At 45.7% G+C, this 16,552-nt stretch overlaps 1 long non-coding RNA gene across 1 annotated transcript; it reads left to right on the top strand.

Annotated features, from left to right (window-relative positions):
* Positions 1 to 3,976: 3,976 nt before the first annotated feature.
* Positions 3,977 to 14,942, top strand: LOC122481225. The gene is made up of 2 exons (XR_006296789.1): positions 3,977 to 4,084; positions 14,545 to 14,942. It is a non-coding gene; the product is annotated as an uncharacterized LOC122481225 (long non-coding RNA).
* Positions 14,943 to 16,552: the final 1,610 nt, after the last annotated feature.

Below are 16,552 nucleotides of genomic sequence, written 5' to 3'. Positions count from 1 at the left end.
TACGCCACCCTAAACCAGAAAGCATCTTTTCCACCCCCTCTCTTCTTTCTCAAGTATCCCTTAACAACTTCCTGTGCCTTTTTTTTTTTTTTTTTTTTTTTAACCTCGCTCTGCATCTACTTGGCTTCTGGGTACATTATGGAGTCCACCTCCTTCCTGCCTATTCCAGACCACATTTCCACTCCCGGAGAGAGATGGGAGCTGCACCCGCCAGGCCCAGAGGTAGGCAACTGCCCCAACTCAGGAGGCCCTAGCTGCTCAAGGGAGCCTGCTTCCGTGGGGCAGGGACTGCGGGAGAGGGTGTGGTGTCATAAAATATCTGGGTCCCCTTCCTGGAATTGTCATTATAGACCCTTTCACAGAGATGTAAAAGGCGCGGGAGCTTAGTTGCTACTGGACAGATGTTTGTAATAGTGAAAACCTCCGAACAACCTAAATGACTATCAGGCTAAGCTGATAATGAATGGTTCGTCTGTCCTACAGAGAATTAGGCAGCCAACGCAAAGAAGGGCCAATACCAAAAGGCCTCAAAACTACGGAGCTCAATAGAAAATCCATTTGCTCCCACTTGTTTAAAAAGTAGAGGATTCTGGGGGCGCCTAGGTGGCTCAGTCAGTTAAATGTCAGACTTCAGCTCAGGTCATGATCTCACGGTTCCTGTGTTGGAGCCCTGCATCGGGCTCTGTGCTGATTGCTCAGAGCCTGGAGCCTGCTTCGGATTCTGTGTCTCCCTCTCTCTCTGCCTCCTCCCCTCTCAAAAATAAACATTAAAAAAAAGTAGAGGATTTTTAAGCTTAAGTATGCATAAAATCATAAGTATGCATAAAATTCGTTTTGGTTCTAACATTCTAAGCATGGTATGCCACAGAAAGGAGGCTTTCAGTATTTTTGAGAGCAGGGTTTAAATCCTGTATTGTTTTCCACACTTCCTGGCCTGACCACATAGCAGACATTCAATAAATACCTGTTTACTAAGTAATGTAGAGATTTTTCCTCATACTTCTGCTTACTTCTTCCCTCACCTACTTACCTGGGGACTTCATTCCCATCTGGTTCCTTAGAAACACCCTACATGAATATTAACCTTTTTTCTCCATTCTCTCTTTACATTGGTGAGTTTTTCTCTGGCTTAGACATTAAATCTTTGGTACCTTTGGCAATTTTAGTGTATATGATTACAAATTGGGGATCCTGGGGGTTTTTTTTCTTGATGAAATCCTCGTTGAATCAGTATTTTTTGCCTTTCTGCTCTGTGCCTGAGATTGCAGTGATAAAGTTGTAGTTTCCACCACTTCTTGGGAACTCTGGAATTGTGTGATGAGGGCAGACCCCTAAGTGGATCAGTATAATACTTAGCGACTTGCCCTGTAGCAGAGCTGTGTATGAGGTGCCCCAGCAGCAGAGAGGAGGACATCACAGGTGTATGTAAGGAATGAGGGAAGACTTCAGAGAAGAGGCATGGTGTGTTCGTTTTCTACTGCTGCATAATAAACTGCCTCAGACTTAGTGGCACCTATTTACTATTAGTTCACAGCTCTCTAGGTCAGAGTTTGCACAGCATCATGGCTGGGTTCTGTGTTTGGTATCATGAGGCTGAAATCAGGATATCAGCTGGGCTGAGTTCTTATCTGGAGGCTCTGGGGGAAGACCTGTTTCCATCTTCATTCTTGTTGTCAGAAGTCAGTTCCTTGTGGTTGTGGGATTGAGGCCCCCATTTCCTCCCAGGCATTCATCCAGGGCCTGCTATCAGCTTCTAGAGCCCACCAGCATTCCTTGCCATGGGACCCCTCCATCCTCAACACCAGCAACAGAGAATTTCTTGAAAATCAAATCCCCCTCACGTGTTGAATCTCTGACTTCCTCTTTTGTTACCAGCCAGAGAAAACTCTGTGCTTTTTAAAAGTTCATATGATTCGGTCAGGCCCTGCAAGATAATCTGTTCTTAGAAATCAATCTAATCATAGGGGTACGGCTCATTATAGTCACAGTACCAGGCCATGTTTACCACGCAGGCCATGTTTACCTGTGGATCTTCAGGGACATAGGAGAATCCTGCCCATCACACACGGTGAGCTGAAACTTGCATCTGGGTAGCTATTTGCTGGAATGGAGGAGGGAGGAATGGGCATTCCGGGCAGAAGGACTCAAGTCTGCACAAGCTTGGAAGAACAGCCCTTGTCCTGGAAAGGGCAAGAATTGCTGGCCTCAGGGTGTTTGGAGAGATGCAGCCAGTGGGTAAATCCAGAGGAGGAAGAGAGCAACCAAATGAGGAAGGAAGAGTGCTTAAGCAGGCTAACAATCCTAAGTAAGGAGATAAAGGTCTAAACTACAGCGGTGGCTGTGAAAGTGACCTGAGGAGTGTCAGTTGGGATGCATTCAGCTGCAAGGAACAAGACAGACACCTGGCCCAAAACAGCTTCAACAGTGAAGTTTATTTTTTTATATAACAAAAACCCAATAGAGTGGTCCATAATTGGTTATGGCTGTGATTGTCATGTCTACAGTCATAAGATGACTCCCTCACCTCCAAATATCTTGGCCTCCTACTCAGGAAAGGGAAAGGATTCATATTCTCTCTCCCTCTTTCTCTCTCAGCTTTTAACTTTGGAAACAGGTTTAGATTTACAGACAGATTGAGCGGATAGTACAGACAGCTCCCAGATATGCCCCACCCAATTTCCCCAATTATTAATATTTGATACATTTTTCAGATTAGGGAACCAATATTAATACCTTATCATTAACTAAAATCCATACTTTATTCAGATTTCCATAATTTTTACCTAATGTCCCTTTTCTGTGTCAGAATGCCATCCAGGATCCCCCGTTACACTTAGTCCTCCTGTCTCCTTAGGCTCCGCTTGGTTACAATGTCCCTTGTTTTTGATGACCTTCACAGTTCTGAGAAGTAGTGGCCAGATATTTTGTAGAATATTTCTCCACTGTGGTTTGTCTTATGTGTTTCTTATGATTAAAGTAAGGTTTGAATTTGGGGATGAAGATCACAGGGGTAAAGTGCCCTTCTCATCACAGCCTGTCATCAACGTGATTTATAAAGGTTAAGGTTGACCTTGATTGCCTGTTTGAAGCCTCATTTCCAGGTTTCTCTATTCGTCCCCCCCGCCCCCCAACTTCTATATTGTATTCTCTGAAATGAAATCACTGTGCTCCCACCTAAGGAGTGGAGAGTTATGCTTCACCTCCTAGAGTGCAGAATATCTACGTAAATTCCTTGGAATTCTCCATGGAAAATGTGTCTCTTCTCCCTCAGTTATTACCTATTCTATCATTTATTTATATTAATATGGGCTCACAGATGTTTATTTTATACTTTAGGTTGTAATCCAATATAACATTATTTATTTTTTTGCTCAAATTGTTCCAGATTTGGCCATTAGGAGCTCTTTCCACTGGTTCCTGTGATCCTCTGAGGGTCTCATCATTATGAGATTTTCTTTTTTTTTTCCCCCCCCCCTACTTTTTTAGTACTTCCTAACTTTCTGGCATTACCAGATGTGCCAGACTCATCCTGAATGTTTCTTGCCCCAGTCCTAGAATCAGCCATTCTCCAAGGAGCCCTGTTTCCTTCTATTGGAGAATAACATTAGAAACCAAAATCTGAGGCTAGATGTGTTTGGGATTCTCTTCATCAAGGACAATCTCACGTCAGCCCTCCAGCAGAGTACCCCTTTTGTTCTTGCTAACAATCTGCTAATGGTGCCCCCAAGTTCATTCTCCTCTTTCCATGGCAATTGAATTTTAGCTGAGCAATAGACGCCCCCCCCAATAATAAAGGGTTTATTTCCCAACCTCCCTTGCAACTAAATGTGGTCATATAACTAAATACTAGTAAAAGGGAAATCAGTGGAAGTGTCCATCCAAGAACCTTCTTGAGAGACCCTTCCTCAAGAGTCTAGTGCTTTGACCCCTTTGATCCCTCTGCCTTCATCCCTTTCTCCATCCTGGAATACCTTACAGATCATCTTGAAGAAGGAGAACAAGGGGGCCGTGCAAAGAACTGGTGGAAGCAGAACCCCCATCCTGGTCTGAACCACAGGACTCTGTACTTTCACATAAGAAAGGGGTAAGTCACTGTCACTGGTAGCTGAACCTAGTCCTAGGAGCATCTCATTGACCAGAGCTGAGCCAGCTCCATTTCTGTGTCTGCAAAGGAGTCAGCATTACCATAATGTGGACAGCCCACATGAGGTGTGCCCCAGGGCTGGGCACACTGCCAGACCATGTCTGGCCACAAACCCAGGCTAGAGGTTACCAGGGAGCTGAGGGATGGATGGCTGTTGCATAGCAGCTAATCATGTCTTCCCTGAGAAGCACATGAAAAGTTGGGATTTAGGGAGCAAGAGAAGGACCGTGGGCTATATAAATGATCCATGGTAAGTCTGTTATTTTTTTTTTAATTTTTATTATTGTCATCATGATCCCCTGGGGTGGACACTCACTTTGCTCTGTCAAAAAGCAAAATGTAATATTAGTAAAGTAAATCTCCTGATAAAAAGTCCACAGTGCTTCTGCAAGCAAAGAAAAGTCATTTCTGGGATTTCAGCTGTTGGGGATTGCCCAAAAAGCTTTCCAAAAGCTTTGGAAAGAGGTCCTATGATAAGATTTCCCACAGAGGTTGGTCTTGAATTTTCTGTGATCTTGGTCATCCCTAATTCTTTCCTTTATCAGTTGCTATTGGGTATATTTCTTTAAAATTACGTTTGTCATATATTTTCTCATTATGTTACACATATTAATGGAAAATGTGGAAAACACAAGGAAGAAAACCCTCTTGTTCCTTCTATAGCTGTTTCCTTCAGTCTTTCCTCCCTGCATAGATCTTTGTTGTGCTGGTATTTTTTTGTTTTTAGGTAAGTTTTTAGATAGATTTTATGGTAGTTTGACTTTATTTTCTGCTTTAATTACAAACATAAATTTGATAGCTGGTATGTATACTTAAATTTTAACTTGTTCTAATTTTTTTAAGTTTATTTATTTCCGAGAGAGAGAGAGAGAGAGAGAGAGAGAGAGAGAGAGAGCGTGAGGGAGCATGACCGGGGGAGGGGCAGAGAGAGATGGGGGAGAGAATACCAGGCAGGCTCCGTGCCATCAGCACAGAGCTGGACATGGGGCTCAGTCTCACAAACTGTGAGATCATGACCTGAGCCAAAATCAAGAGTCAGACACTTAACCGATTGAGCCACCCAGGCACCCCTCTAATTTTTTTTTTTTTCAGTGAAAGATGTTCATATAATGGATAGAGAGCTAAGGACAGCTTCTTGGCGGCAAGAGAACAGTTAGGGATTTCTTTTTGCCCGTGGTGTTTATGGCAGGATGAGAGATCACATGAGATACCGATGCTAAGGGAAATCTGAGAAGTGCAACTCATTCCTTTCACATTCCCTTAGCCCTTGTCCCAGCTCACTTTCCATGATATGGGGAAATTATGGGTTGCCATTGGGGGAGAACTTCCTGTTTTGGAAAAGGACCAAGAGATGTTTAAATCACATGGGTTTACTAAATTAGTGCGTTCTAAGACTATAGTAAAGATACACCTTTAAAATATCAAATTGTTGACAATAATCAGTTTTTTAGAAGTTGACCTTTTGCTTGGGGCCTCCTGGTGACCTCTACCCCTGCAGCACCCCCTAATGGTCAACCTTTGCTTCTGATCTTTGTGTCTTGTTTCTTCCCTTTATCCTGTTTATATTTTCTTCTCTTCCCATTCCTCTTTTTCCTTGTCTCTCTGCACCATATTTTATTAGGTGTTTTTCACAAACATCCTGAGAAAGACAGGTCAGCAGAATTATTATTCTCATCTGCATATAAGGAAAAAGTAGCAAAGAAAGGTGGGATTGCTGTCACCAGGCTGCTGGGACTCCTCATGGAGCAGGCCTGAGTGGAGGTCATGCGTCCACCCCTGCCGAGTGCCTGGTGTCTCAGGATCCCTCCCTAAAGCCAGGTCCCAGAGCCCCTCCCTGATTGCCTAATGCCACAGGGCACCACTCCCTGCCTTTCCTTCAGCTGCCCCTCCCAGCACTGGGGCTCTGCCCTCCAGGTTCAGCCTGACCAGTGGTGACACCACTGGCTTCCTTCCCTCCAGGCCTTCCCAGTCTGCTCTCAGAACTGGTTTCCAGGACCTGCCCCTCCCCCAGGTACTCACCGGCAGACACCGGTGAGGAGTTAGTCACCTTCATCCTTCTGGCTCACCACACCCATCAGTCCAGTGTGGTATAGCTCTTTCCACAGCTGGTTCCTGCAAGTCTGCTCAAACGGTTGACGTCCTTCATCTGAAGGTCTGGTTCTTCACCATAGGCCACCCTGTCTGAAGCTGCACTGGAGAAGGTTCAGCATCCTGAAAGGCAGCAGTGCCACTGACTCCTCAGCCCCTCCAGACTGCTGAGGTTGCTCAGACCGGTCTCCGTGGGGTTCCCTGTGCCCTCAGTGGCCACCCTGCTATGGCCAGGTCTGGTGGCTCTGGTCAGGCTAAACTATGAATACTAGAGTTGGCAGGGACTGATGCCTGCTCCTCTTGGCCTGGCTTGCTCAGTGTCCTCATCTAGAAGACAGAAAAGAGCATCCTGCCCCAGGATTCTGAGAGACACCAGTGGGACAAGGCATGTGGAGACCATTGGAGGGACACCTGGGTGGCTTGGTCAGTTAAGAGTCTGCCTCTTAGATTTGGTTCAGGTTATGACCTCATGGTTGTGAGATCGAGCCCCATGTTGGTCTTGCTTAGGATTCTCTCTCCCTCTCTCTCTGACCCTCCCCAACTTGTGCTCCCCCACCCCTCTTGTGTGCCTGCACACATGCTCCTTCTCTCTCAAAAAAGAAAAGAAAAGAAAGCCACTGCAAACAGGCAGGCTTGTCCCCACCTGCTGCCCATGAGAGGCCTAGCACCGCACCTGCCCAGTAAGACCAGCAGCCACTTCAGAATGGAGGGTACCCCAAAACAACCAGAAGGTAGTTATTTTCAGGGAGACCAATTCTGAGATGGTGGTCCCACGTTATGAGCCCCCACCTCTAATTCTGGAGTTCACTCAAGGCTCAGATTCTTGTGAGCCAGCTGGTCCATCAGCCTTGGGCATAGCACAGGGTTTGTGGCAGGAGAACTTGGGCAATTTTCTGTCACCACTGGAGACACAGTGTACCATCCGGAGTCCCTAGACTCTTCCCCTGCCATGCCTGCCCTCATTCTCCCTGACCCTCCACCACCTTCCTTAAGAACCAGCTTCTCGTGTTCTCTGCCCTGGAAGTTATTCACACCAAAGGAAGAAAAGCTGAAAGGTGTTACCTCCCCCTGCCCCAGAGGTTTTTAAATTTATGAAATTTATAGACATATTTCTGAGCAGAGAAACTGATTGACTGGTTGACTTGGCTGGGTTTCCCCATCCTGGCACCTACTGTAGATTCCCTTGATGTTGATGCCCAGTTTTGCTGAGCTCTCACTTACAAGTCCAGTGTCATGGCCCTGCCTTTGACCCAGCCCCACTGCCTTGAAACCCTGTAGCCTGAGGAGGCCTGTAAGTGGGACAGCCCAGCAATAACGAGTATCTCTAGCACCCCATTCTTGGTTTCTGAATGCCATTCTCCACTAAAAGGGACCGGGGCTGCCACAGAAGTACGAAAGCCTGGGACATTGTGCATGTGTTAAAAGGACATAGGAGCCAGCTTCAAGAGACTGAATTTGGTCAAATCTGGGACATGTTAAACATTAAAACAGTGATAATTATGGATTATCTCCCATATAATAAAATAATCCACGAGGCATACTGATATAAACATAAATGGGGAAGAAGGGAAAGCTCTCCCTAATAGGAAAATGCCAATGACAAATGTAAAAGGAATGGTGGAGTCAGGAAATTCATAATGGATATTCAGACCAGTGGATGAAAGCTTGATGAAGAGCAGGATGCTTCCTCTCAAAGTCTCCCCTCTCGAGTAATTAATTAGAAAGAGAAAATAGTAATTTTACAGTGGAGAAGCCTGGCAAACATCTTTACAAAACAAAAACCCTGCAACCCTGCCACTTAGGCTTCTGGAAGTCACCTGCTAATGCTTTCTGAGAGTGACCTACGCCCCTGTGTACTCAGCAACTTGTGCTTAGTGTCTGTCTACCTATGCCAGGAGCCTGAATACACCTGGATCCAGCCCAGATACACACTACTACAGTAATTACTGGCCAAAGAACTTTCAACTAAAAAATAAAAAATTAAAATATAAAAATTAAAAAACAAAACATATTTCCTATGGGCGACCACCTGCCGTTGGCTGTGAATTTCTGCCAAGGTGCATGAGCTCAAACAAGTTTCTTAACCCCTCTGAGCTTCAATCTTTCATCTGTTTAATGAACCAGCAGTTCCATTCCTGGAGAAATGAACACACATGTCCACACAAAGTCTTGTACATATATGTTCATTACTGCTTTTTTCATAATAGCTCCAAAATGGAAACAGCCCAAATATTCATTAACTGGTTAGCAGAACAATGATAATGTTTCAAAAGCATTATGCTAAGTGAAAGAAGGCTGTCACCAAAGGACTACATGTTCTGTTATTCCGTGTAAATGAAAGTCTAAGAGGGGAGTCTGCTGGTTCAGTTGGTTGAACATCTGACTCTTGATTTTGGCTCAGGTCATGATCTCAGGGTCCTGGGATCAAGCCCTGACTCGGTCTCCATGCAGAGCATGAAGACTGCTTAAGATTCTCCCTCCCCTTCTCCCTCCCCCTTCTCCTCTCCCTCTCCCTCCCTCTCCCCCTTTTTCCCTCTCTTTCTCTACCTCTCCCTCCCTGTCCCTCCCCCCCCATTCCTCCCCCCCTCAAATAATGAATGAATGAATGAATGAATGAATGAAATAAAGTCTAGGAAAGGTAAGACTATAGTGGTCAGTGGTTGCCAGAGGTCAAGGGTAGAAGATTGGCTGCAGAGTGGTGACAGAAATGTTCTGTGGTGAACACTGTGATGTTGGTTACAACATTGTTATACTTTAGTCAGAACTCACCAAATTGTACAGGTAAAATTGGTGTCTTTTATTGTGTGTAAATCAAACCTAATAAAACTGATAAAAAATAATACATTACATTGTCATTGTAAGGGTTAATAGGATGATATATACGCAAAGACCAAGTTCATTGCCTGACCACAAGAGGAGTCCTAAAATTATAACTATTACCCTGTCCACAGTCTTTGGCATAAGCAAGGCCAGTGTGTAGGCAAGAGGCCCTCCCAGGGGAGCCACCCTCTCAAGACATTCTGCAGCTAAACCGAGTAACCAGATGGAATTAAAAAAGCACAGGTTCGAGAAGAGATGCCACGAGACCCACACAGGAGGCTGTCACCACCCTGGGGGCCCTGGAACAGCTGAAGCCCCAAGGAAATGGACACGCACCCCCATCTGAGGAGCCTCCCTCTGCCATCCTCCTGGTTCGGTGTCAGGAAGTCATGTCCTGGCACCACCACCGCCCTTACCTGGCTGGAATGGTAAAAGCCCATCCTGTCTGCTGCCACCGCCCACACCTTCTGCACCTCCCTCCCCCCTGCCTTGCACAGCCTTGTCCCATTCATCGCCCAGGCAGAGCATCCACCCCTAGGAATCCACTCTGCAGTCCACGTTCACTCTGGTCTGGAAGCTGTTAGCGTGAGGACCAAACCTACTGCCCCAGGAGACACTGGAAGGAAGACGGAGGGGTGAAAGGGAGAAGCAAGAAACAGGCCTCACTGTTACAGCAAGAGACCTAGTTGTATTTAGATATGTTATGTCTTGTTGCTTGGCAACCAGGGCTCAGCCCGTGTGCTGGCTAGGGAAGAGGGGGTCTCTTTGTTGGAGCTGCTTGCAGTGACTCATCTCTCCGTGCTCTGGCCCCTAGGACTAGGTTAACAGGCAACGTGGTTTCAGGCTGGGTGCAGGTGGCAGGGCTCTGCTTGCTGTGGAATCAAAGCTTGGAGCAGCACCAGCTCCTCAAAGGAATGTGGGCAGCAGCCAGACCACCACGGGGCTCCTGGTTCCGCTAGCTGGGTATGCTTGGGCAAGTCACTTAACTCTTCCCACCTCAACCTCTTCATCTTTAAAAGGAGATTATGAGGGGCCCCTGGGTGGCTCAATTGGTTGAGCATCTGACTCTTGATTTCTGTTTAGGTCATGATCCCAGGGTCGTGGGATTGAGCCCTGCATTGGGCTCCACGCACTGAGCGTGGAGCCTGCTTAAGATTCTCTCTCTCTGTGTCCCTCTCCCCCTCTCCTGCTTGCCCTCTCTCTCTCTAACACAAATTTAAAAAGTAAAAGGAGACATTAAGAGTGACTTCTGGGGCACCTGGAGGGCTCAGCTGGTTGAGTGTCCAACTCTTGGTTTCAGTTCAGGGCATGATCTCACAGTTCATGAGTTCGAGCCCCGTGTCGGGGTCTGTGCTGACAGTGTGGAGCCTACTTGGGATTCTTTCTCTTGCTGTCTGCCCCTCCCCCCCACACGCATGTATGTGTGTGTGCTCGCGCTCTCAAAATAAACTTAAAAAAAAAAGAGTGACTGCTCATTGGGGATTTACAACAGATTTCAAACACGTTAACTCATCCACACTTATGTCCTCTCTCCACTGGACAATGAGGAAACTATATGTAGTCCAGGGCAAAGTTAACCAACTTTCCTAAAGTCACTTAATTTGTACATGGGGGAGGTGGAATTCGAACCCAGGTGTGTGCAGTTCAGTGTGCTATATGTCTTTTCACTGTGGCACCTCACGTTGTGCTCAAGTGCCTTGACAGTGTCAGGGACTTAGTTCCCAGGCTCAGGCCAGTGAGATTCTCCAGGGCAGTTTCTCAGCACAGAGGGTTGGAGAACTCTCTCTGATGTCAGGGCCATGTCTTTAGTTAGAAAAGCGCCCACAGGGGTGCCTGGGTGGCGCAGTCGGTTAAGCATCCGACTTCAGCCAGGTCATGATCTCGTGGTCCAGGAGTTCGAGCCCCGCGTCAGGCTCTGGGCTGATGACTCAGAGCCTGGAGCCTGTTTCCGATTCTGTGTCTCCCTCTCTCTCTGCCCCTCCCCTGTTCATGCTCTGTCTCTTTCTGTCCCAAAAATAAATAAACGTTGAAAAAAAAATTTAAAAAAAAAGAAAAGCGCCCACAGTCCCTGCACCCCAAGTGGGTGTGGGGGGGTACAAAGCCACCTTCGTGCCTCGGCCCACCTGCTCTTGCTGTCAGCAGTGCAATAGAAACTGCAGCTTCCCTTTTCTATACCTGGGTCACCTCACAGCGTGTCTTCCAAGCACCACAGTGTCAGATTCTGTGGTTACAGGATCTTCCAAGCACCACCAGTCTCCTATGGTTACAGGAGTCAGTGTAAAGGATACAAATCTCGCCATACAAATACCGCTTCTCAGAGCACATCCCTGGCCCCTGTTGGCCATAGGATGAAATTTTGACTCCAATGGGTGGCAGACAGAAAAAGCCTCCATCATGGGGCCCCTCCTCGTCATTCCCGTCACACCCTGCACTCCAGGCCCCATATCCTCAACCTGCCCCACCTCGGGGTCATGGCAGGTCCTCTCAGGCCTGTGGGTCCACCAAAGAGTGCCTTCTCCCCTCCTCCTACTCATTCTGCCAGCCTCCCTGCCATGCTCTGCTAAGGCCCTCCTGGCCTGCCCGTGCTGGGAGCTCCCAGGGCCCACTACAGCTCGCCGATGCAGGTGATGCAGGTCGTGCCTTCCCCATACAGGGGAGGATGCTGAGGCCTAGGAAGGTGACTCTCCTAGGTCACAACCCCCTCCAACCAGACTGACAGCTCCCATGCTGTCCTCAGTAGCCCCACCCACACCGGGTACACTTCTTACTGCAAGGTCCTCTCTGTCTGCTCAGCTGGGCTGTTCGTCTATCTGCCGCCCAGCGAAACTGAGAGCACCCTGAGCACAAGGCACTCACACCTTCATCTTGCATGCCCGCCTCTGCCTACTACCTTCTCAGAGCTTTTGCTGAGTCAGTGGTGAATGGACTGATGAAGGACAAAACATTTATTTTATTGCAAAGAGCCTATGGTCTCCAACGTTAGGAATTGGGGGCTATTGAATAAGGGCAGGAAGTCTCTGGTTCAAGACCCTTAGTCTAATTTCATCCAGCTCTTGACACTTAAAAAATCTGCTCTCATTACTCAGACCTGTTTTCCTCAATAGCTATAAAAATGTAGTGTTGTGTGACAAGTCATAAGTAAATGTCATAAGTAAAAAGTTCATCTTGAAAAGCCATAGCATTTGGGGCACTCAGTTCCCTTCTTAGGGCCCAGTTTCCCCATTTACATGATAAGAGGTTGGCCTGGAGGGGTGGTTTTCAAACTGCAGGTCCCAATCCATTCTTTAGTACGTTGTGAAATCAAACTAGCGGGAAATAACCTGCAAGGAATTGAAAGCAGCTTGCGTCATCCATAACAAGGAATGGATATTGCGTCATGAAATTTCAGGTTGCATATGTGTCTATATGTTAGGACATGTTGTAAACTGTACTTCTTATAGTGGGTAACATGCAACAGAGTTTAAAAGCCACACTCCCACAGTGCCCCGGTGGCTCAGTCGGTTAAGCAGTTAAGCATCTGACTCTTGATTTCAGCTCAGATCATGGCCTCACAGTTCGTAGGGTTCAAGTCCTACATTGGGCTCTGCGCTGACAGTGTGGAGCCTGCTTGTGATTCTCTCCCCCACCCCCTCTCTCTCTGTCTCTCTCTGCCCCTCCCAAACATGGGCATGCCTTTTCTCTCAAAATAAGTAAATAAACTTAAAAAAATAATCCGCACTCCCTCTGAGCCCCAAGGATTTGGGACCGCCAACGCAGCTGGCCCCCCCGCAAAGACCCATTTGCGGCTGGGTGAACCCCACTGCAACGGTCCAACCACATCCCCTGCATTGTTCTTCAATGTGAGAAAATAGATGCATATAGCCTCTGGTAAAGAAAAAAAAATGGAAAGTAGGTCTTTTCTATACTACTTTTTAAAAAATTCATAAGAGTACTGATGCAAGGGAGAAAATAAAAGTCATCCTCTCCCTCCCAACTCCAGGCCCCAGGTGTACAAGCTCTGCCTGGAACTCAGTGTTCCTTGTTTTTAATTGGCATGTAGTTGATACACATGTTACTTTAGTTTCAGATGTACAACATGGTGATTCTGTAAGTCCCCATGTATGCTCACAAGTGTAGCTGCCATCCATCACCATGCACACCGTTACAGGACCATTGAGGATATTCTCTACGCTGTACCTGTTATTCCCATGACTTATTCATTTCATAAGTGGAAGTCTGTATCTCCCACTCCTCTTCACCCATTTTGCCCACCCCACCCCCAGCAACCATAAAGTTGTTCCCTGTATTTTGGTTTGTTTTTTTAGATTCCACACATAAGTAAAATCTATCTTATTTGTCTTTCTCTGACTTCCTTCACTTGGCATAATACCCTTTAGATCCATCCATGTTGTTGCAAATGGCAAGATTTCATTCTTTTTTATGGCTGACTAATATTCCATTGTGTATATACCCCATCTTCTTTATCCATTCATCTATCCATGGACACTTGGGATGCTTCCATATCTTGGCTATTGTAAATAATGCTACAATAAACATAGGGATGCATGTATCTTTTTGAATTAGTGTTTTCGTTTTCTTTGGGTAAATACCCAGTAGTGGAAATACTGGAGCATATGATAATCCTATTTAAAAAAAATTTTTTTTAAGTTTATTCATTTTGAGAGAGACAGAGTGAGGAAGAGGGAGAGAGAGAATCCCAAGCAGGCTCTACACTCACAGTACAGAGCCCGATGGAGGGCTTGAATCCACGAAATGTAAGATTATGGCCCGAGCTGAAACCAAGAATCAGACACTTAACAGACTGAGCCACCCAGATGCCCCTGGTAATCCTATTTTAGTTTTTTGAGGAAACTCCACACTATTTTCCACAACGGCTGCACCAATTTCCTTTCCACCAACCGTGCATGAGGCTTCCTTTTTCTCCACATCTTTGCCAACACTTGTTGTCTCTTGTGTTTTTGATTTTAGCCTCAGAAAGGCGGTGATAGCTCACTGTGGTTTTGATTTGCATTTCCCTGATAATGAGTGATGTTGAACACTTTTTCATGTGTCTGTTAGTCATCTGTATTTTTCTTTGGAGAAATGTCTGTTCAGGTTCTCTGTATATTTCTAATCAGATGATTTAGGTTTTTGGTGTTGGGTTATATAAGTTCCTCATATACTTTGAATATTAATCCTTTATCGGATATATCATTTGCAACTATCTTCTCCCATTCAGCAGGTTGCCTTTTCTTGTTTTGTTGATGGTGTCCTTCTGAATCCTTCCTTTTATTTGCATCGAGGCCATGCTTCCCACAGGTGCTCCCAGCCAAGGATTGAGCTCCCTGCCTTGGCTGACTCTGCTCTGGGCTCTCTCTCAACCTCAGTATGTGTTTGTGTCCCCCCTTCTCCCCTCGACCCTGCACGGTTTGCCCTCTCCTTCTGAAGCTGTTCCAAAGGCCAGTTCAGGTTTGCATTTTCATTTAACCAAGTTAAATCTGATTTGTGCCTAGATCCTGCTTTCTGAATACCATTCTTCAGTGTAACAAACCGGGGCTCCTAGAGATTCTAGGGCTATGGCAGGAAAAGTCCCCAATGAGCCTGGAACATGTTGTGCCAAGCAGTAAGGAAGTGCTCAAAGAAGGATGGAGATAGATCAAAGAACACAGGGGCCAACTCAGAGGAGCTCTCTATAGCCAGACCTGGTACAATTTGAGCGAAAAATAGTAATAATGGATTATAACCCACAGAATGAAATGAAAATTCAAGACACTATCCCTAAAGCTATAAAAATAATGGATTAGGAGATGCCAAGTGACGTGTGTGCATTTTTTATTACTGTGTACTTCTGGCGACTATAGTTTGAAATACTATTTTTCACCAAGTTTTATAAAAATGCAGAATTTTGCTTATTTTTTTTAAAGCTATGTTGTTAGCACACAGAACACGTCATTGTTGTTTTGGGGGAAAGGCTTATGTCACTAATAAATACCTCCAAAATTAGATTGATACAGGAAGAAAAACACTTTTCCCTTTTAGTTTTGAGAAACTTCCTCTTGGTTCCCGGGAGGAGGGATTCCTTGATGTTGACACATGTAAGCCACCTTGGCACAGATGCCTTGTGGTGTGGAAAAACTAAAATTCAGGGGTGCCTGGGTGGCGCAGTCGGTTGAGCGTCCGACTTCAGCCAGGTCACGATCTCGCGGTCCGTGAGTTCGAGCCCCGCGTCGGGCTCTGGGCTGATGGCTCAGAGCCTGGAGCCTGTTTCCGATTCTGTGTCTCCCTCTCTCTCGGCCCCTCCCCCGTTCATGCTCTGTCTCTCTCTGTCCCAAAAATAAATAAACGTTGAAAAAAAAATTTTTTAAATAAATAAAATTCATTTTTTATGCCCTCTTCCCCCTCTCCACCTTCAACTTCAATGGGACCCCAAGCAATGGTTCCCAGTGTGTCAGGCAATCTGGACTTTCCAGTATTACCATGGAGATGGTATCCATTAAAAGAGTTCCTTTTTTAGTTTGTGGGTCTTAAGATTGATAATTCTGTCATTTTCATTTCATTTCCTGAAAGTCGGGGTCGGCTTGTGAAAAGTTGTTAAACAACATGCTAGATGTGAAATGTCAGCCCTCACTCTGATGTTCAGAGCACCAGATGAAGACTTCACAGGGTTGCAGAGAGGCGTTCTGATTTGGGTAGTCCATTGAAGAAGGGAGTCTGAATGTTGTATGCTGTTAATGACTGTCTCCCCACGTCCTGCCTGAAATACCATGGTTGTTTATGAAAGGTGTCTTTAATAAAGCTGGATACAGTTTGGCTTGCAATTAAAAAAAAAAATAATAATGGACTACATAAATGGGGGAAAGCTACAGTTCCTTTTTACAGCAGAATTCCCATTAATAAATGTAGAAAGAACAGTGGAAATAGAAAAATCACTATTTGGTAAAAACCACAGTAATAGCCACTGCAAACAAGAATCAGGGGATACTAAAGTTAGTAGGAAAAAGGATGAAGTGGGGCGCCTGGGTGGCTCAGTCGGTTAAGCGTCCGACTTCAGCTCAGGTCATGATCTCACGGTCCGTGAGTTCGAGCCCCGCGTCGGGCTCTGTGCTGACCACTCAGAGCCTGGAGCCTGTTTCAGATTCTGTGTCTCCCTCTCTCTGACCCTCCCCCGTTCACGCTCTGTCTCTCTGTCTCAAAAATAAATAAACGTTAAAAAAAATTTATAAAAAAAAAAGAAAAAGGATGAAGAGGACAGGGTATTTATATGCTCATAGAGTATCTCCCCCCAGGATGTTGATTAATTACAAAGGAAAACAGTAACTTTGTAACAGAGAAACCTCAGGAAGACACCAGTTTTACCAAATGATCAAAATTATTATGACCAGTAATTAGACACATCAACACCAGCAGATATGGCATCCTGAGAAGGGTACATCACTTCTGCGGTATTTTTTCCTAAAAATGCTTAACTTCAGTCTAGTAAGGAGAAAACAGTGAGGTTTGTCCTACAAAATAACCCGCCAG

The sequence above is a fragment of the Prionailurus bengalensis genome, chromosome C1, assembly GCF_016509475.1.
Source record: "Prionailurus bengalensis isolate Pbe53 chromosome C1, Fcat_Pben_1.1_paternal_pri, whole genome shotgun sequence".
NCBI lineage: Eukaryota > Metazoa > Chordata > Mammalia > Carnivora > Felidae > Prionailurus > Prionailurus bengalensis.
This window is presented reverse-complemented; position numbering and strand designations above follow the sequence as displayed.